The sequence below is a fragment of the Onychomys torridus genome, chromosome 12 (genome assembly GCF_903995425.1).
Source record: "Onychomys torridus chromosome 12, mOncTor1.1, whole genome shotgun sequence".
Lineage (NCBI taxonomy): Eukaryota > Metazoa > Chordata > Mammalia > Rodentia > Cricetidae > Onychomys > Onychomys torridus.
Window position 1 is genome coordinate 10,872,192 of NC_050454.1, and position 22,080 is coordinate 10,894,271.

Here is a 22,080-nt window from a genome sequence, read left to right on the forward strand (position 1 = left end):
GTTGTGGTGACCCCCACCCCCCAACCGTGAGATTATTTTCATTGCTACGTCATACCTGTAATTTTGCGACTGTAAGGCTAATATCTGATATTCAGGATGTGACCCCTGTGAAAGGGTTGTCTGACCCCCACAAAGGGGTCACAGCCCACAGGTTGAGAACCAATGGCCCAGAGCCCGGCGAGAGGCCATATAGAAACTAGACCGTCTGAGCGTCCATTGAAGGAGCTGCAGATAAATAACCAGAAGCAGACAGAGCATCCACCAGCCTTTCCTGAGTGTGAACACTGCCATGGGATAAAAGAGGCAATGTAACTCCAGACGCCAACACTAGTGTGCACAGTCTCACAGAGGCAGCACGCTCCATGTTCAAATCGAGCGGAGCACGTTTAGACTGAGGTGGACAGCAGACTCCTACCCTCAGCAAGTGGTCAATGGAGAAGACAGCAGATGTCCAGCCCATGGCTAAGATTTCAGGTTCGAGGGCTGGGTCCCAGGGAGTGGAAGTGAGAACCACCTATCTCCCAAGAGGCTGGCTGGGCCGTCAGGGTTTGCTTCTGTCCATCCCCTTGAGAGACTCACCCCTGGCTGAGGCTCAGTTGTTCCTGGTGCTGTCCGAACTACTTATTTTTCACAAATATTCTTTTGCCCAGCTCCAAGGATGATGTCACGACCCAAGTAATGGAGGGCAATCACGTGCCCACCGCTTAAAATCTCTGCCTGTTGCCTTTTCCTGTAGGAAGCAGCTTCCTTGAGGAGCATCTTTCCAGCTAGGCAGAGGGGAGGCGGGGGGGGGGGACATCAGGCCAGCCCAGTGAAGACTCTGAGCTCCTGGGGAGACTCTTTGTAGCCTGGGAGGAAAACCCGAGGTAATTCCCTATGGGAACAGGCACTGTTGTCTAAAATGGACCACACTCAGCACAACAGATATTGCCAAGAATTCCCCCGATGTCTTTTTATAAATCCTCCCTGTCTGCTGAGCTCTCCCAGGCCTGCAGGCAGCTGTTTCCAGTTTTCCAGTGGTGGTTACAGCTGGTGCCCCCTCCCCCACCTGCCTGCCCCTGACCACCTGCAGAGAACACCGCAAAGTCCCATAAAGAGGGAGCACTCAGAGCCGGCCTGGGACTAGGCCTTGAACTCTTGGCAGCACTGCAGGCCATGGCCCTCGGCCTCAAGGAGCCAGCATCTGTTGGCCTAATAGCCCACGCTGCCCAGTGCTGCTTGGCAGCCACAACTATGGCAGTTAAAGGCCCTCAAAGGTGCCCTAATTACAGCTTCCTCCTCCAGGCATCCAGCACCATCCTCAATCATGTCAGCCAGTCCCTGGGGAGGGGGTACACCTGGCGTCAGTCAGATGGGCACAGTCAGAGAACCGGGCAGACAGACAGAAGGACAGGTAGCTCACCTGGACACGGACGCGGCCCCTCCCCAGGAGTGGAAACGATTGAACAGGGTGCTGGCTGTGGGTCTCTTTGCAACACCCTGTGACTCACGAGCGAACACATAATTAGCCTTGAAGCCCTGGGCTTTGCTGGTTGGGAGCTGGGCTTTCTTGGACCAGTCCCATCATTCCTGTTCACTAAGCACAGTGTTCCCCGGAAAGAGACTTTTGAAGAGAGCCAGGGAGACCCCTCTTCTACAGTCGTCTCGACATTAACAACCCGAGCGTAGGTAAATACTGCAGGCCTCATATCCCCTTCTGTAAAAGTTTCCGAAACTCTTGGAGCTCTAGAAGGCAGAAAGGACCCTGGAGTGAAGACTTAGCATGCTCCTATCCCCTCTTCCCCACGAAGAGCAGCCTGGCTAGGCCGCACATGCATGCCAAGTCTCAAAAACCCTTAACTTCCTCAAGCCTGTTTCCAAAGTTTCCCCGGCAGGACAACCCCGCGAGTTAGTCTCTTCACACAGCCCAAGGCCTGAGAGGACTCTTAAGGGCTTCTCTGCCCTTCCCCTGCATCTGAGGGAACTGGGGCCCACAAAGAGGATCTCCCTTCATGCCTGTGACACCCCCTGAAGATGGCTTCCTAACCAAGGCCTCTTCTGGAGTGAGACAGACCCTACCTAGGCCACGCAAAAGAGAGGCCAGGCTTGGGCCTGCCCTCATTCCCGCCCAGTGTGTCCTCAGTCTGGCTGCTCTTTGGTGCACAAGTCTGTCAGAGAGACTGGACCTGGGTGGAGTTCAGTCCTCAGGGTCTCTCTCTCTCTCTCTCTCTCTCTCTCTCTCTCTCTCTCTCTCTCTCTCACACACACACACACACACACACACACACAGAGCTTCAGTCCTCAGGGTCTCTCTCTCTGTCTCTCTATCTCTGTCTGTCTGTCTCTCTCTTCCTCTCTCTCTCTCTCTCACACACACACACACACACACACACACACACAGAGCTTCAGTCCTCAGGGTCTCTCTCTCTGTCTCTCTATCTCTGTCTGTCTGTCTCTCTCTTCCTCTCTCTCTCTCACACACACACAGTTGGCCTGTTGACTAGATCTGATCTCCTAGCATCACTACTGTGACTGTGAAGTGACCTAATGTGGACCAGACACTAAGAATGGTTCTGTGCTTTTAATCCCAGCACTCAGGAGGGAGAGACAGGTGGATCTCTGTGAGTTCAAGGCCAGCCTGGGCTACAGAGTGAGTTCCAGGACAGGCCCCAAAGCTACACAGAGAAACCCTGTCTCGGAAAAGCTAAATAAATAAATAAATAAATAAATAAATAAATAAATAAATAAATAAGTAGAATGGAACAAAGTGGGTTCCCAATAAAAGTGAGGTGCAGTTATTGCTAGCTTGTTGTTGAGCAAAATTGGGTCTCTGGAGGCTCCAGCCACAGAGCTCCTAACCTCTAGGCTTGGCTGAGGCCTAGACTCACATGCATGAGCTCCCATTCCTGTGCACACAGGTCACACTCGTGAGTACCTAGAACGTGGTCTAGACTGCCTGAGAACCCACACTCACAGCTTGTGTCATTCGGCCATCAGGAACAGAGGAAGCCTGGGAATGGGGGGGACTGAATACTGTTGCACCAGCTAGGCCCACCTCCCGGTTTGCCTCCCCCACCTGGAATCTTCGGCTTGTACTAGCTGAGCCTAGCAGCTGTTTCCCAATGTAGGTCATGGAATCCAGGACACCGCTGGGACAAGAGTCTTTTGAAGTCATTTGGTCTGGTCAGACCATTTGGCTGCTTCATAGATGAGAAATCGATGGGTCCATAGAGAGGAAGGGACTCATCCAAGGTCACACAGGCAACTGAAGACTCAGCAGAGCCTGGTGAACCCATGACCCTCCCTCATCAAGAGGCTACTACCACAGGGCCTAGGCTGTGTGGGCTCCCACTGCGGGCAGTGTGGGGGAGAGGGAGGAGACGCCTTGCCCCTCCCCCTAACCTGATTGGCCCAAATGCAACCACCCTCCACCATCTAGCATTATTAGCCACACCCAAGTCCTCCCCCAACTCATTCCGCAAGTGACTTTCTACTCTAAGGCTGCACTGATGATGTGTTGCTAAGGGTTAACGGCATAATCTGGAAGAGGGGAGAGAAGGTTCAGAAGGGGGCACCAGAAGGATTGAGCCTAGTAATCAGCACGCACACCCATGATTTAGGAACACTCTATCCCAGACACAAAGACCCTTTAATTCCACAGCAAGGCTGTCCCAACCTCATCCTCTAGGGCCCTTCAAAGCCAAAATATTGTTCATTGTCTTCGTTTTTTTAAGAGAATGAATAAGAAAAAGCAATTCCTCCCCAGGCCCTCTGTGGGGACTCTCCCAAGCCTGGGGCAGGCCTAGCCTGGCTTCCTGCAGAGGCCAGAGCAGGACTGTAACTCACTGGGCTAGAGCTATAAGAGCACACACTGCCCAGCACAATGGCGGGAGTTGGGGAGTAGGGTCTTTCGATAAGAAGACATAGAGTACAAAGATGCTCCTTCCCAGCATAGCTCCTTAGGGCTGAAGCAGAGGGAAATGGTGTGGTCTCTGATCACAACATCTCAGAAGCAACTTCTGTCCTTGTGTCCCACGGCCAAGGCAGGCACTGAAACTGGCAGCTCCAGTGGTTCTACTGTGGTCGGGAGTCGGGAAGCAAATTGTCATCTGTAATCACAGCTCTCATGTGTTTGCTGGCAGGACAACGTCTGGGCACCGTCTTTCTCATTTCTGCACATCTGGATCTATTTCCACTCATGCCTCACATCCCTCCCTTTAAAGACCTAGTCTGGGCAGTGCCCCCCAGCTTTGGGAAGACCCTTCCTATACTTGCTGTGGGGTCTTCTCAGAATGCTTCCTGGCCACAACCCTCTCATATGCCTTGCCTGCCACTGTCGCTGCTGAGACCAACAGCTGACTCATGACCACAGGAAAATTGGACTGTCTGGCCCTGAATTTACTCCAGATGTTCAGGCGATGCAGAGAGAAAGAAGACCCGGTAAGGGAATTTCCAAGTCCCAGAGCAGTGTCACCCTCACATCTGGGAGTTGCTTTCTACAGGTAATGCCAGCCAGACACCCTGGAAGAGATGCCGGCGTGTGGCAGGCAGCACTCAGCACCTGGGGTACATGTGTCATCACAGGAGTCACAGTCTGCCCTAGAGTAGCACATTCAGCCCTAAAGGTAGACTGGCTCAGGCTGAAAGGTCCAGAAGGCTCTGTTTTCCCCCAGTTGGTTCCTGTGTACGAGTGCAGAGACAGGTAAGGATAAAACCCACACAGTCAGCCGTGGCTAGAGCAAAGTTGTAGAGTGCTTACCCAGCACGCTTGAGGTCCTGAGCTTGATCCTCAGCACCAAAACACACACACACACACACACACACACACACACACACACATACACACACATAGACACATACACACACATAGACACACACACACATACACACGTACACACACATATACACATACACACACATACACATACACACACACATACACACATATACACATACACACACATACATAGACACACACACATACACACACATACACATACACACACATACACACACATACACACACATACACATACACACACACATACACACACACACATACACACACATATACACATACACACACATAGCCATACACACATACACACGTACACACACATATACACATACACACATATACACATACACACATATACACATACACACACACACACATAGACACACACACACACACATACACATACACACACACACACACACACACACACACACACACACACACACACACACACGGCACCTGATTCTCATCACAAACCTACCCTCCTCCTCAAACTCATCAGCTCCCCTGACCTAGGCCCTTTGACACTTTTAGGTAACCAGAATGGGATCATCTAAGCCACACACAGAGCTAGAACCTGGACATCTAAGTCCACACAGCTGGATTCCAAACTGGCACTACTAAATAGAGACTGCACATCAGCTCGGAGTCCCCCGGGTAATACCGCCAATCTTTGACAGCTAGAGAGCTGATTTCTCCCAGGCAGAAACTCGGTGAGGCAAAGTTCACCATCCTGGACAGATGCACAAGGACCCCTGTAAGCCGCCACCTCAGTAGGTGCAAAAGAACTTACACAGGTCCCAACAGCTGGAACCTAGGAGAAACTCCTGCCCTTGTGAATCTGATACCCTGGAGGAGGTAAACCGGTGCTTTAGTCAACGTTCAACAACTCCCTGCAGATCAAAAGCTGCACCCCAAACTGACTGCACAGACCATAAAGACAAGCGAAGCAAACAGGGCATCGAGATGTACAGCTAGATCCTGGGACAGGGGCGGTGGGGGCGGGCTCGCCCAGAGCCTGCACAGGCTGTTCCTGTCCAGGTCCTCAGAGCATCCCAGGCACGTGCCAGCCCTGCCCCTCTGGAGTCTCTCCCGGGATCCTATGGTCAGCCGGGAAATGGGGAGCAGCCGGGAGGGAAGTGCGGGCACCCACTTACCAGCAGCTCCGTGCGGCTGCCGGGTCAACAAGAGGGAGCCGAGGGAGCCGGTGAGGAGAGGAGGAGGACCGGGCGGGCTCAAGGCTGCAGCATGAGTGAGGGACTTCTGGGCCCTCCCTGTCATTTAAACATCCCCTCGTGAGTCACCGCAGGGGGCAGTGTCGGCCAGCGGGGCGGGGCAGCCCGACTCTGGGCGCATCATCACGGAACTGCGTTCAAGCTCAAAGGGGTGTTCTTGGACTGAATTTGAAAATAAGCTTCTTCTCCCGCCCCTGGCCTCCCTCGCTCGCTCTTCCCCATCTTCTTAGGATTCGCGTTCTGTGTTCACTGTGGTGCCAGAAAGGGGGCAGAGGGGCTGAGACCCTGTGCTTGCCTTAGGCACCACCAGCCCAGGGATGCTCAAAGTCCTCTTTCTGCGGCCTTTAAGTCCACTCTCCTCTTCCTCCTCCCCTCCCTCTCCCTTCCCTTCCCTCTGTTTCTAACTTTTTATATAGAAAGAGCTCCTATTTTACAGTAAATATGCAAGAACAACACAAGGACTACTCAGATACTTCACCCAACTCAGCCACTGCTAGCCGTTTTAGAAAAGGCATTTCCTTTAACTTCCAAGGAAGAATATCATTTCTTCTGCCATATCTCTGCTAAAAAGCAACATTTCATGACCCTCTGAGGCCACCTTCTGCTCCTAGGCTGCTGCCCAGAGGTGCTTGGACTCCACGGCCATGGCCCTGGGCTGTGACAGCCATGGAGGTGGTGACTGAGGAGGAGGTCTTCTCCCCACGTTTCACCCCACTGCACCACAGCCTGAGCATGCCCTGCTGCCCCTACCTGTTCCTACCCCAGTAGGGAGCCAAGATACTATTTCTATTCAAGGTGTCAGAGAGAGAGAGAGAGAGACAGAGGAGAGCCTGGGGAAGAGGATAGAGGAGTCCCAGTTGGGGAGGGGGCGGCCAGATTTCAGCTTCTTTTCCATGAGTGGCCCCTCAAACAAAGCAGGAGCCACAGACAGACTGCAGGTGCCATGGCTCGGTTTCCCTTCTCCACCAAGCGGCGAGAGTGATGTTTGCACCCAGCCCCTGGTGGAACGCCAAGAGCCTTAATTACTGTTTGCAGGGCGCTTTGAGAGCTACAATGAAAGGCCGACATAAAAGTGCAGGGTTATTACTGAAGCAGTGATTTGGGTGGTCAAGCCCTACAGCCTGAATCATGCCTCAGCCGTGGCACCATGAATCACAGCCAGAAACAAAAGTGCCCTCCCTGGCTATTAAACGAGGAGCCGGAGAGCACTGCCACCACACCCCCAGCCCCAGCTCCCCAACCTCAGCCTCCTTTCCCCCTGATATTCCACAGGAGAGCGCCTTCCTTCTCACCCCCAAACCCTGAGCCCCCCCCCCCCCTGCGTCTGGACCCCAGGGGTGTCAACTTCTTGCCCGCGGACCTTGAATAATGAGAATAGTCCCCTGGTCCTGATTCCTTCCTCCAGTCACCACCCCCCCCCCCCCCCCACCCCAGTCACTGTGCCATGCTCTGCTTTGAGTGGTCAATGGCGGGGATATCTAAGGATGACCATTTAAGCAGCGCAGCTGTGAGGTGAGTGTCCTGAGGGACTTGGGCTGTGGTCCTGTATTGCTTCCCCCACCCCTTGTTTTTCCACCAGACCGCAGTGACAATCAGGGCCGGGTGATGTTTTTCTCTGGAGCTGCCCAGGGCTTGGCAGGATAGGATGCCGAACAGCAACTCTGGCCCTTACCCTCTAAAAGCCAGTGGCATCACTTATGTAGTGTTAACAACAACAACAACAAAATATCCCTTAGATGTTGCCAAATGTCACCTCCCATGGGGGGCGGGAGGGATGGGGGAGAACTATGGACCCATCAATGGCTCTCTATACTGTAAATGAAGCCCTTATCGCCAACACAAGACCCAGGCCAGTGCTGACTCCCCAGAGGTCACACACCAAGGGGCAGAGCGAGGATCCAAATGTATGGCTTCTGTGCTGTTCATATCTCCATGGGACTAATTGCTCAGACAGGCACATCTTTGACAGGTTAAAAACACCGCGCTATTTAGACAGGCCGTGTGGAGGAAGGACTGTGAACAGATGTTGCAGAGTATGCGGGACAGAGCAGTGCTGGGGTAAGGGTAGAAGCATTTGCAGGCATGATGCTAAGACATAGTGGAATGGGTGAGGAAACCATTAAGGCCGAGCAAGGAAGGCACTTGGCCAGCCAAACGTCACGGTTGAAGCCCGGATTTGTAATGGAGTTGAGGAAGCCCGGGCTGCCTCCCGGAGGAGAGTGGGGCCTTGCAGGCTCCCGGGGAGCCGCCAGAAGCATTGGAAGGGGTAAGAAGCATGAGGAGAGCCAGCGGTAGGATGCTGGTATGGGAGAGGGTGCCAAGTTTCCGGCCCATTTGATAGCATGTGGCTGATGTACAGTAACCAGGACATGTGGGGGGGGGGACACCACCCTGGGGTGTCCTATACATCCTCTTACACTTGTGCTCCCTCAAGTATGAGAAAGCAACATGGTGCCCAGTCAGCCCCCACAAGTGGGACATATTACTGCTGAAAGGAAAAGCCTGACTCACCACCCTGAGGCCCTGTGGCCTCAGGGCACACTTTCTATCTCTCCCGTGGGGGAGAACCAGAAGCACTCAAGGGGAGTCAGACCCCCCACCCCCAGCCCCACGTGGATCTATTGTGGTTAAGAGGCATACAGGGGGCCTGCAAGATGGGTAAAAAGTACTTGTGGCACAAGCCTCACAGCCTGAGATGGATCCACGGAACCGCGCTTAAAAAGTGGCAAGTAGCCTCAACGGCGCTACTTCACGACGGGACTGGGAGCCAGCAGAGTCACCTGGGAGTTCGCAGGCCAGCTAGCCTAGAGCTGCCGAGAGCAGAAACGAAAGAGGCCATGTTGTACAGCAACATTGTTCCTCAGTCACACCTCAGCCTACAGAAAACAATCTTACTGACTGTCAGTCATGGTCCCCCGGAAGCCAGCGGACAGAACAAAGCCCCCGTTTCCCTTCTGAACAGCCTTCAAAGCCATTCCGCCTCTCTCCTTCTGGGTCTCCTCATCTCCTCCCCTGCCATGGTCCCTCCATCTCTGAGGCAGCAAAGGTCATGGGGCCTCTGAGTTCTCCACGGACAGCTTATGGTTTTCAGCTCCTCCCATGGTCCTGGCTATTCTCAGAAGTGCAGTGAATCTCAAAGAGATTCATAGATGCAGGTCTTCATATTTTGTTTTAGACAGGGTCTCTCTATGTAGCCCTGGCTGTCCTAGAACTCAATATGTAGACCAGACTGGCCTCAAACTCACAGAGATCTGCCTGCCTCTGCTTCCTAAGTGCTGGGATTAGAGATGCGCACTACCGTGTCCAACCAGTTCATGTTTTATTGAAATAAACTTGGTTTTTGTATTACATCTACTAGGTAATCAGGCCAACCATCATATGCTGTAAAAATAAAGTTATATTTCTATCTTGCCTTCTATTATGCAGAAACCTGCCTTCTGGGAATCCCTACCTATGGGATCTGTCCCATTTAGGGACCATATCGTCATGTCAGCTCTCACATGGAGGCCACTTTCATGAGTAGGGCCCACAAGGAGGCCAACTCTATCAAAGCCCTCATCTCTCCTGTACTGTTGGACAGACACACCACCTCACTTCACAATCTGAGTGCCTGCATTCATTCAACAAACTCTGCACCAGGCCTTAGACTAGGCATTAATAACACACAGGAGTGAATTCATGTTAAGAGAACTCAAACACCTCAGCAATCAAATTCAAGAGTAAGATACAAAACAATGGAGCTTTGGAGGGCCATGGAAGACAGCTTTCCCACAGAGCTGATGCTCAAACTGCACCTGGTAGAATGAGGAGGCACTTGGGCATTCTGGGAAGAAGCAAGAGCATTTGCAAAGGCACAGAGATGTGAACAGTCAGCCTGTCGTGTGTGTGTGAGAAACAGAACAGCAGTTTCCAGAGTGGGGTCATGTCTGAAGCAGAACTACCATCCAGGAGGAGGGCAAGGCCAGTCTAGGAAGAGTCTCCACAACTGGAATGCATTTCACAAGACACAGAAGCATTCATCTGGCAGTGTACGATCAGATCAGTGTGCCCTGGCTTCCACGGGACATCTGGCAGTGTCTAAATACATTTTTGTTCTCATCATTTGGTAAAGGCTACTGGCATCTGGGGGTGGTGGGAGAAGAGACACTAACTACTAAATGCCCTGCAATGTATAGGACAGCTGCCAGACAGAGAACTGTGTGGTCTGGGAAGTCACTGATGCCAAGGAGAAGAAAGGCTGATAGTGAAGATGGATAGTTTGGGTGACAGTGTAGAGTGTGAGTTACTAAGGGGCATGGAATGGGGAACAGGATAAAAATGACAGTAGTCACTTAGGCGGATGATGAAGGCCTGGAGCATTGATAGGTAGGTTGCATAGCCAATTGCTGAAGTCCAGTGATGGAATGTTTACAGCAGTAAGTGGACCGATGAAGCAGGGTTGCTGGGGTACCGTCACCAGGGAAGCCAATATCGCAAGAGCTGAATCACAGTGGTGTTTCCATCGAAATGTGGGATGGTGGCTTCGCTGCATTGAAGACATCAAGCTATGGTTGTTGTGATCCTAAACAGCTGCTCCTGAACCTACCCCCATGTTCATATTCCTGCCAGAGCAAAGGCAAGAGAAGAGAGATGCTTAGGGCTTGGTTCTTCTCTTTAAGGAAATGATCCAGAAGCCCCACACGTCAAATCCCACTAGCCCAAGCTTAGTCATGTGGTTGCTCCCATCTGCAAGGAGAATGTTATCTTTCGCCAAGCACCATGTACAAAGCAAGACTCTCTCAACTGTGGAATGGAGAGCTAATGACCTTTAGGGGACCATCGATCACTGTGCCATCAGTGATTTAAAAAAGTGAAAAGCCATCAGTTGGGATGGCATGGGTAACTGAGTGGGTGGCCAGTGTTATTAAGAAAGTTGGATGATAAGGGAAGAGAGAACTGTGGGGCAAAGCCGAGCTTTGGGCTGTCCAGGGGAGTCTAAAACCATATCTGGGCTCAGAGGAAGGCACGGGGTAGGTCTCTATGAAGCAGACAAGGGGTACACAGAGTACACAGAAATTCACCTAGTCTGGAGACTACCAGCCCCCGGCTTAAAACACACTTCAGATTAAAGGGCTGGGTAGAAGGTGAAGTCTGAGCTTCCTAAAGTGTGTGCATGCTGTGTGTGTGTGTGTGTGTGTGTGTGTGTGTGTGTGTGTGTGTGTGTGTATGCGTGCACGCTTGCATGCAAGAGAGAGAGTAAGAGACAGACAGAGATAGACAGACAGACAGAGAAAAACAGAGACAGACAGGCAGAGTAGCGTGAGTAGTGGGTGAGCACCTTTCCTGTCCATCCCAGGGAGGTAAGAAAGGGGGTAAGAAGATGGACTTGAAATCCATTCCACACTTGAGAGGTGGTTGCAAGAATATCAAAAGTTCAAGGCCAATCTGAGCTACATAGGGAGATCTGCCAGAAAGAGAGGAGAGGGAGAAAGAAAGATTAAAGAGAAAAGAAAGGCAGCCCCTGGTCCCCAGTGCTACTGAAACAGAAGATGAGGAGGCTGGAGGGACCAAGAGGCCGCAGTCAAGCTGCTTAGACTGATGACCTGGGCTTGATCCTGAAACCCATGGAAAGGAGAGAGTGGACTCTGCAGAGTTACCCTCTGACCTCTACACACACACCATGACATGTGCATGTCTCCCATCATCCGTACATGTGCACAATTGTAATAAATTAAATAAATAAATTCAATTAATTTTTTTTTAAGCTGAGGATCAAACCCAGGGCCTTGCGCTTGCTAGGCAAGCGCTCTACCACTGAGCTAAATCCCCAACCTCAATTAATTTTTATAAAGAGGCTACAGTGAGGGGCAGAAGCAAGGGAGGAGGGAGGAAAGGGAAGGGAGGAGGAGAGGAAGGAGGAGGGGGAAGAGAGGAGGGAAGGAGAAGAGGAGGGAAGGAGAAGAGGAGGGAAGAGGGGGAAGGGAGGAGGGAGGATGGAAAAGAAGGTCAGGAACTTGGGGTGTAGTGAAGCTTTTAGCCAGGGCACCTCAGTGTGGGAAGCAGCAGGCAGGGTCCTGAGGGGAGACCCAGAGTGTGAGTTGTGTGTGTGTGGTATATGTGCATTATGAGTTTGTCTGCGCATGTGCACATGTGTGTGCATGCACATGGGTCAGGTGATGATGTTGAGCATCTTCATCAATCATTCTTTACCCTGTTATTTCTTTTTAAATTTTATTTGTTTATCTGTCTGGGTACATACATGGAGGTCAGAAGACAACTCTCCAGAGTCATTTCTCTCTTCCTGCCATGTGGGTCCCAGGATCCAACTCAGGTTGTAAGGCTTGGCAGCAAGCACCTTTACCTTCCAAGCCATTTTGCTGACCCTGCACTTTTTTTTTTTTTAAGTCTTTGTTTGAATGGGAGTTCACTGACTGGATAATCTAGCTGGTCAGCAAGCCCCGGATGTGTTCCCAAGTCGCTGTCTCCCCAGCAACCAGAGGGATTACAGGCACATGATGCTATACCCTACTGCCACATAGGCACTGGGGATCCAAACTCAGACTCTTAGCTTAGGCCTCACTGGAGCACCCTGATGGTCACATCCAAGGCCCCATCATCATTAGGTGGAGTCTGTCATCTGCATGAGAGTTCACTCAGTCCTGGAGGAACACAATGACAAGAGTCTGCCATCACAGTGTCATAGAGGGTGTTCACAGCACACGAGGATTTTTAAGGACAGAGAATTCAACATGCCCACAGATCAGGTGAGAATGTCTAGTGGAGAGGGAGGGACCCAGAAAAGGAAGATGGAACAAATGGCTGTGAATGTCAACACAGCACTCAGTGTGGGTCCAACAGCCTGGGACAGAGTCCCTGTCGCAGAGAGGGCTTGGGCTTCTGATGGTTTCAAATCTCAGCTCTGCAAGTTCTCAGCCTCCCTCTCTGAGCCTTCTCTCCCAATGCCTGAAGCCAATGAGCTTCACTAAAACCTGCCTCGCCTGATTAACTCAGGCTAGAAGACAAGTAAGAGGTGAGATCCACAGTGCAGGATGCCAGCTCAGCAGCTGAGTAGGTGGGAGCGCCCTGAACCTCCTCAGTTTCTTCTGTCCCTAAGGATGATGTTCTCAGCAACCAAGAACATAGGTAGCTTGTGAGCAAGCACCTTTATCATCCCTTGCTTTTACCCAAGGGGTTGAGTTTGGACTACATAAGTACACCTGCATGTCTCTCAACAGCAAGGATGTTTGTGATAAATGCATCGTCAGGGGATTTCATCATGTATAAACATCAGGGGCTATTTGCACAGACTTAGAAGGCTGAGTCATGGGAGATATAATCTGAGGGAACCACTGGAATATATGTGGCCCACTGTTGATAGAAACGTCATATGTAGCACGTGGCTGCGTCAGGCACCATGCTCATGTTGGAAGAATGATGCCAGAAATACTGAAAATATATAAAATAATGATAATGGAACAAACAAGCAGACAGTCACCTTCTTAAAATCCTCCGCGACAACTCCCAGACTCATCCCCATCCATACCCAGTTATTAGTGGTGTTTCTCCAGGGATGAGTTTCCTAAGAGTGCTCCGGTCCCCAGCATGTGCTCCTCATGATGGTGACTGCAGAGTCATGGGTGTTCCAGGAGGCTGTTTGCTCAGAGCTGTGGGTGGAGAGGAGAGTGTCTCACAGTGAGAAAGCAGTCCCCAAACAAACAGGCAAAGGCTGAACAGGCAGCTCTCCAAGGAGTATACCCAGGTGGTCAGTGAAGGTGCAAAAGAATGCCCAACACCAACACCACTGTGTTACAGAGATTCAAACTAGAGCATAAGGACACACACACACACACACACACACACACACACACACAGAGAGAGAGAGAGAGAGAGAGAGAGAGAGAGAGAGAGAGATACTATGAGGAAGAAAAAGGAACCGATGTGGAGAAGTTGGACTGATGCTTTTAATGGAAGGGGTATAAAAGACACCGTCACCATGGAGAGCAGGATGGCACTTCTAAAAACTTACATATAGAAGGCCCATATCCTATAGCCATCCCTCCTCGAGGCACACACCCCAGAGCAGAACTTATCTGCCCAGAGTCAGTCACAGCAGCATTAATCTGAACAGCCAGAAGTGGGGACAATCCAAGCCCAACAGCAAAGGAACTACTGAACAAACCATAGAAGGTGGCGCATATTAAAATGTGCACGAAGATGTTCCAGGTTTAAGAAGAAAATGGATATGGAAATTTTGCTGAAAGAAACCAATCTCAAAAAATACTGTGTACTTTCACTTTTAGGAAGAAAAAATATATATGTGTATACATATATATATATATATATATATATATGTGTGTGTGTGTGTGTGTATATACATATATGTGTGTATATATACATATATATACATAATATATATGTGTGTGTATATACATATATATGTGTGTATATATACATACATACATATATATATATATATATATATACATATATAAGCTAAATTCACAGAGACAGGGTATAACAAAGTGATTGCCATGGAGTAGGGTGAGGGGTAGGGGTTGATAATGGGTTGAGTTTCAGTTTGGGGAGCAGCACAAAATTATGGTATACTCAACGCCACAAACTGTACGTTTAAAAATGGTTGAGGCAAGCTGGGTGCGGTGATTCACACCTATTATCCCAGCACCCAGGATGCTGAGGCAGAAGGATTGCTACTTCAGGGCTAGCCTAGGTTAGGCTACATAATGAGATATTGCCTCAGACAAAACAAAAGACGGGCTGACAAGATGGCTCAGCAGGTCAACGGGGCTTGTACAAGCCTTGAGACCTGAGCCTGAGTTCTATCTCTGCAACCCACGCAAAGGTGAACGAAATGCCACAAAATTGTCCTAGGCTGCCAGCCCCACCCCCAGTAACATTCACTAAAGTAAAATTTCAAGAACTAAAATAAAATAATAATAATAATAATAATAATAATATAATAATAACTAACCCGGTAAGTTTCATATATATTTTATCATGGTAAAATTTGAGGAGAATAATAAATTGTACGTTGCATATATTTTAATACACTAAGTAGTGCCCAGGTAAAGTTATGTTCCAGAGAGTTGAGGTCCATCACTGTAATAGTAAAATGATATTCCACAAAATCAAAACAGGTCCTTTCTCAAATTATTAATTAAAAACCAAGACCACAGAACATCATTCTAAGCATTCTGGCACCTGCTTCGGCAGGGGCATGGCCAACTATAGAAGCCAGCCCTCTGTCCTGGCCAGCTCTGAGTTCCCCTCATCCATCGGGCATGGCCCAAGCTTTTGAGGAAGGCTAAATTGTCTCAGGTGACAGGATTATGTCTCATATATCTACACCTATAATTTTGTCTGTCATATTTTTTCAGGTTTTTTCTGATGCCGCCTGATGATTTTTATAGTGAAGAAAACATTCCTTGAATTCTCCATTTTTAAGACCCTATCCTCCAAGCGTCCTTGCAATGTTTCTCAAGTGGGTCTGGGAGTGATCAGTGATGCCATCTTTCCCGGGTGAGTCATCCCATGCCTTACAAGGATGGGCTGGACTCATGGTCCAGAATAAAAGGCCCGTCAAATCTCTGCAAGGGGTCCCACAGAGACAAGCTGGAACGATCTTCAGCCCCTACCCCAGGAGACTAACACCCCTACACAAGGAGCACCGGGCATCCCAAACCGGAAACAATCTTAGTTCCCTGTAAGCCAGGCATCTATCTGGCTTCAGTGCGGGGAGAGAGCAGTGGTCCAGCTGGGATAATAAGGCGGGGTGGGGGCTGGGGCGGGGTGAACAGGGAGCTGCAGGAGCCTTAAGGGAAATTGGGCATCTGTGAGCTCTGGAGAAAAAGAATAGGATGGGGGGTTCCATAGACAGCAGCAAAGCTGGATTCAGGGAAGGCTGCTGTGGGAGAATGGGGTGAGCTGGAACAGCTAACAGGAACGAGAGGCTCTTGAACACCTGTCAGGTGATGATGGCTGCTGATCCAGCCCTCACCATCCCAACACTGTGACCTCTGAAAACAGTTCCTCACTTCGTGGTGACCCCCAACCACAAAAGTATTTCCTTGCTTCTTCATACCTGTAATTTTTCCACAGTTACAAATCGTCATGTAAATATCTGATATGCAGTATCTGATCTTTGATCTGAGACCCCTGTGAAAGGGTCGTTGGACCCCTCAAAGGGGTCACAGCCCACGGGTTGAGAGCTACTGCTCTAGAGGCTGCTTTTCTGCCACATCAGCCTCAAGAATTGCCCAAAGCCAAATGGTAAGCCTGTCAAAATGCCTCTGAAATGTCCATTTTCAAAGGGTCCCGGCATTCCATTCCCTGAAAGTTCGGGGAGTCTGAAGGCAGACAGTTAACAAATGAGAGTCGGGGAGGGAATGAGGCTGCTGTTAAGGAAAGAGAGGGAGGGAAAAGTTCTCCTTGGCCTAAAGCAATTTATTCAAGTTACATTTAATTGTACATTTTAATATGAGCCTTCCAAATTTTACGCCACAATAAAACAGAGCAGCCTTTGAAATGATTAAACTAACGACGTCGCAGTCCTTACGGCTAGAGCAGGCTTCCAGCGCGTCACCACACCTAATTAAAGGTCAGGGATGGGCGCTGTAAGGGGTGTGATGTTTCCCTTAATCTCTGCGTGAATGAACAGGTCTGTTCTGGATGCCGGACATGAGAGGCTGCAGGAGACAGGGCCACATGTACCCAGCCTAGGGAGCCCCACTGTACCACCTACTCCTTTTATTTTTAAGTTGTTTTTTATTTTTTATTTTATGTGTATGGGTGTTTTGCCTGCATGTATATCTGTGTGCCACATGTGTCCATTGCCGGGAGAGGCTAAAGAGGGTGTCAGATCCCCAAGAACTGGAGTTAGAGACAGTTGTGAGGCACCCTGCCCCTCCTGGGAATTGTACTCAGGTCTCTGAGAAGAACAGCCAGTGCTCTTAATTGCTGAGCTATCTCTCCATCTCTCCATCCCTACCCCCAACTACTCTTAGTGAGAGACCCTAAGAAGAATAGGAAAGTGCCATTAGCTAGAAAGAAAAAAAAAAAAAAAAAGCAGGCTTGTGAGCATGTTCATGAGAGTCATGAAGGCTGTAAGCATGTTCATGTTCATGAGAGTCATGAAGGCTGTAAGCATGTTCATGTTCATGAGAGTCATGAAGGCTGTAAGCATGTTCATGTTCATGAGAGTCATGAAGGCTGTGAGCATGTTCATGTTCATGAGAGTCATGAAGGCTGTGAGCATGTTCATGTTCATGAGAGTCATGGAAGGCTGTGAGTATGTTCATGAGAGTCATGGAAGGCTGTGAGCATGAACAGGGACCTAGTGAGTCACTTCCTGTAGTGGGGCTTGGGTTTCCCTTCCCATACAGTAGGGCAGACTTGAGACAAGCATACAGGACAGCCTAGTAGGCTATTGGGGGAAGAACTGTATCTTTATCTTTTTTGAAACCCCATTTCATCTGGGAACGAAGGGAGAAAAGGGAGGAGGTAAGGAGAGGAGAGGAGAGGAGAGGAGAGGAGAGGAGAGGAGAGGAGAGGAGAAGAGAGGAGAGGAAATCTGCCCAGGTTCATATTTGTATTCACCAGTCCTTGCTCGATTGGTGGCCACTTGGCATCTTATTCCCTTGAGATAGTCTCTCACTGAGCCTAAAGTTAAGCTAGGAGCTGGCAGCTCCTGGTGATCTGCAGCTCTTGTCTCTAGCCCCTATGATGAGGGGGCTATGAGTATGTGTGCCCCCACTCCTGCATTTTTAATGTGGGTGATGGAGATCTGAACTTAGATCATCATGGTTGCCATTACCCAGAATCCTCTTGACTCTGCATGCTGGGACCACACATGGCTTGCCCAATCTGGATAACCGTTCTGTGTTTTGCTTCTTGTTAGTGGTTTGTTTGGTTGTTGTTGTTTCAATTTCTTTGAGACAGAGCCTCATGTTGTAGTTCAGGCAGGCATAAAACTCGCTGTGTAGCTCAGGCTGGCCTCAACTCATGGCATCCTATTGCCTCAGCCTTACCCCTGGTGGGATTACAGGCAAGACTGACCAAACAGCCGTTGAATAGACACAAAATGACAGTAGTGAACGTGGGTTCTACTTCAGAGTTACACCTGACTTCTGGGAGCTACAGACTTGGCAATGGCATTGGCTATTTCCTCCCTGAACCATGAAGGGGATGAAAAGGACTTTGTCCTTCTTCCTACAGCAGAGGGCTCTGAAGACAGGGAAGTCAGAACGCTGCTTACCACTCCAGAGGGCATGGGGAACACGTGGTTACGGCATGGCAGGCAAAAGATACAGCTGGAGCCAGGCAGGATGAGAATGACTCTTGAGCTCTGCCCTGCCCTGACCCTACTCTACCCCTACGATAAAGCCCGAGACAGTTCCTCACATGGAGGGCAGAGTTGCGGTCCTCAGGTCCAGGCTCTTCATTGATCCAGTCAGAAACCTCAGAATCCACACAACCCATGTATTCATTTGTCCTTCTGATGCCTCGCTCCAGAAAAGAGTTGATCAGCTTACAGAAAACACAACACGATTGCCTAAATTAAAGCTGGGGGAAAGAACCACAGGGAAGGAATAGCATGCAGCAAGGAATAAGACCAAAGTAAACACTTAAAGTCCAGTTCGTGATCTCCTACTCAGCTGTACACAGATAGGATTCATGTGCTTTTCTGCACACATGTTAAGCAATTAAAGGAAATTTTGCCAAGCTTGGGAGCCCAAGTCTATAATCCCAGCTTACTTGGGGAGCTAAGACAGGAAGTCTAAACATTCAAGGCCAGCCTGGGCAGTTTAATGAGACTAGTCTTTAAATAACAACTCAGTGGCAGAGCACTCACCTAGCATGTGCCAAGCCCTGTGGTCCCGGTGTCATAAATGACAGAAACAAACACATTTACATTTTAAAGGTCGACTTGGCATCTTCTCCCCACCTGTGACACAGGTGAGAGGCAGCAGATGCCACCGCCACAGAGACAGGGCTTGGAGAGAGGAGACAGAGACATAGCTGCCTCTGTGCTAGTCAGCAGGCATGCAACGGCAGCCCTCCATGATCCGCCAGGCAACGTCCCTGGTGGATTCGGGACAGGCAGCCGATGGCTGCTCAAGACACTAAGGACTCTGTGAACCTGCCTTAGGACAGGCAGAGCTTGGGGGGGAGACTGAATGGAAGGCAGGCCTGGGGTGGGGTTGGGGCTTCAGCATTCAGTGGCAGAGAGAAGAGGCAGAGCATGGAAGAGAAGCTGAGGTGAGATGGCCAAAGGACCAGGAGGGAGAGAATCTTGCCATGGTAGACCAGACATCCTGTAAGCCTCATAGCAGGCAATCGGAGAAAGGAACCAGGTCTACTGATGCGGCAAACACATGATGAGGCCCCAGCAAGGATTGTGAGTGACCTGAGTCAAGGGCCAGATGGAACATTGTCCATAAGGGTCATTGCAGGGAACACTGACACTAGTCCAAACATGCCCAACAGTCATTCCAACTACAGGTTCTTGTGAGCACCAGAGGTATGTCTTTCCACGGGGTTGAGGGTGACACCACAGATGAAGAGGTGATCCTGCCAAGAGCCAGATTCCTACTCTCTTGTCTTCAGGCTTGTTTGAGGTGTATCTGTGGCCATCAAGGGGAAGGGATAAGCCATGTTTCTCTTCTCAGCAACTCTCCCTAAACATTAATCCTCTTGTTTGGGCTTTGAAACCTCAGGGCCTTGGAGGTTAACAATGCACTTGCAGCCCAGTGTCAAAGTGCAGGACCTCTCCTCCTCAGAAATCAGATTGTTCCACTGACATTGGCCTCTTCTGAACCAAGTCTCCTAAATGCCCTACAAACCAAACACTTGATCTCGGTGAATCTGTACAAAAGGAGCCAGGCATGATGGCTCAGGCCTTTAACCCCAGCACTCAGAAGGCAGAGGCAGGTGGATTTCTATGAGTTCGAGGCCAGCCTGGTCTACAGAGTGAGTTCTAGGACAGCCAGGGCTACACAGAGAAACCCTGTCTCAAGAGAAAAAAGAAAAAGCATCAGTGCCACAGAAGGAAAGGAAAAGGTAGGAGCTCCTGGGTCACAAAGACCCTTCAATCTCTACTGTCACAACATTTGTTCCAAAAACAATGGCTCACTGCTATCAGAAGAGGCAGCAGCAGGTCCTCCATAAGCCAGAGGACCTTGTGCTTTATGACAGAGACAGGGCAAGGAGCCACCTAGGAAACCCTCACCTTCACTCACCACCACCACCCTCCTTGGGACTCCCAGTCAGCAGCTAACTAGCACAGGACTGGGGGTGGGGGTGCCAAGATGACTGAATTCAGAACGGCCCTTCAATAGGGAGCCACGAGAACCGCTGTCCTACATGTTTCTTTCTGCTAGGTGCGGCAAGGGCCATGGGAACATGATGGATGGGGGCCATAGGGCAGACACTGTCAACTGACTATCTACCTATTCTGAAAAGGGACCGTTTATAGAGTTGCTTGACTGTGAGGCAAGGGGGTCAGGCCCAGCCATTCGGGTGCAGACTGGGAAGGACAGCCGATGGGGGTGGGGAGGGCAGCCTTGACAGAATCAAGGTAGAGGGCGGGGAAGGAAAGTGAGAAAGGAGAATTTGGGGATCCAGGAGTCAGACCCTGAGTTGGAAAGTCCCTATGCTCCAGACTCCCACTTCACACACAGGGATACCAAAGGACAGATGCCTCCGTGCATCCAGGACATCTCAGCCCCATTATCAGAAGCCTGGGGATGGTCAGTGTGACCTGAGGGAGGATCAGGTGACTGTGCCATCCTAGGAGATGACACCTGTGAGACACCCCCTCCCCTGGAAACAGCAGCTCAAGAAGCCTGTCCCTGGGGCAGCTTGTTTGGCATGCTTGTGTGAGGATGTGAACTGACCCCCCGGGGCCATGAAGCACCCAAGCCAGGACAGTGCTTGCAAATTGCCCTTCCACTTGAGCAGGTGGCTCAGCAAGGTCACAGTCAGTGTCTCGGTTGACCAGCACCTGGGTGGCAGGTGATACCCAAACCCACCCAGTTCAGCCCAGGGTAGGGGGTAATTAGTCAGGGACTGTCTAAAGTACAGGGATCTTAGAGGCCATTTTCCAGGCCTACTCTGGACTCCATCCAACATTCTTTCCCCCCAGCCTAAGGCTGCTTGGCTTGAGGAGGAAGCTCCTGCTGGCACGCTGGGCCACTAGAACCTTGGACAGTGTTTGAGTTCTTCCTCTGACCCAGCAAAAACGTCACCGCTTCTGGGTCTTCCCTGGACCCCATTCCTTTCAAAGGACATAGAACAAGACACCTGGTATCTGCTTGCTAGTGGATTCAACACTAAATAAATCCACACTCCCCACCCTGACTGTGACTGTCAGCGTGTAACAGAATGTTCAGGTTGGAAGACATCATTACAAATCACGCTTCCTTTAGCGACCTGAGACCCCCCTTCTCCCTTCCTGCCATCTCCTGCCTTGATGCCTTGGTCCAAGACATGAGAGAAATTCTTATCCCCAAGACAAAGCCATGGACATCTAAGGCTCAAACGTGTATGGAGGGGATGGGGATTTATCTCAGTGGTAGAGCGCTTGCCTAGCAAGTGCAAGGCCCTGGGTTAGATCCTCAGCTAAAAAAAAAAAGTGTGTGGCAGAGGCTTCTAAGATAAAACATTTTCAGGAGGCCACAGGGTCATGGGCCAACAGGTATCTGCTCCCAAAGAGCACACACAGCAGGTGTTAAAGATGACCAGTCCCAGCTGCCAGCTCACACATGCCACATTCACCCATTCAGGAGTGTGCCTACCCTGAATACCCACTGTTTGTTAAGCTCCACACAGCCCCATGAGAGAAAAGCTAAGCACATGTAGTTTTTGCTTGAGGAACTCCCATTAAGGAAACTGACCCATAGAGAGCCACCATAACGCAAACTAGACGCCACACATCCAACAGGAAAATGAGACTGGTCCTTTCTTATTGCTGTTTTCAGGAGTTACCACAACCCCGGAACAAGTCTCCCTGGGTTGAGAGGAAGGGGCCAGGATGGCTGTGTTCCACCAGAGGCTGGGAAGAATGTGTTCCGT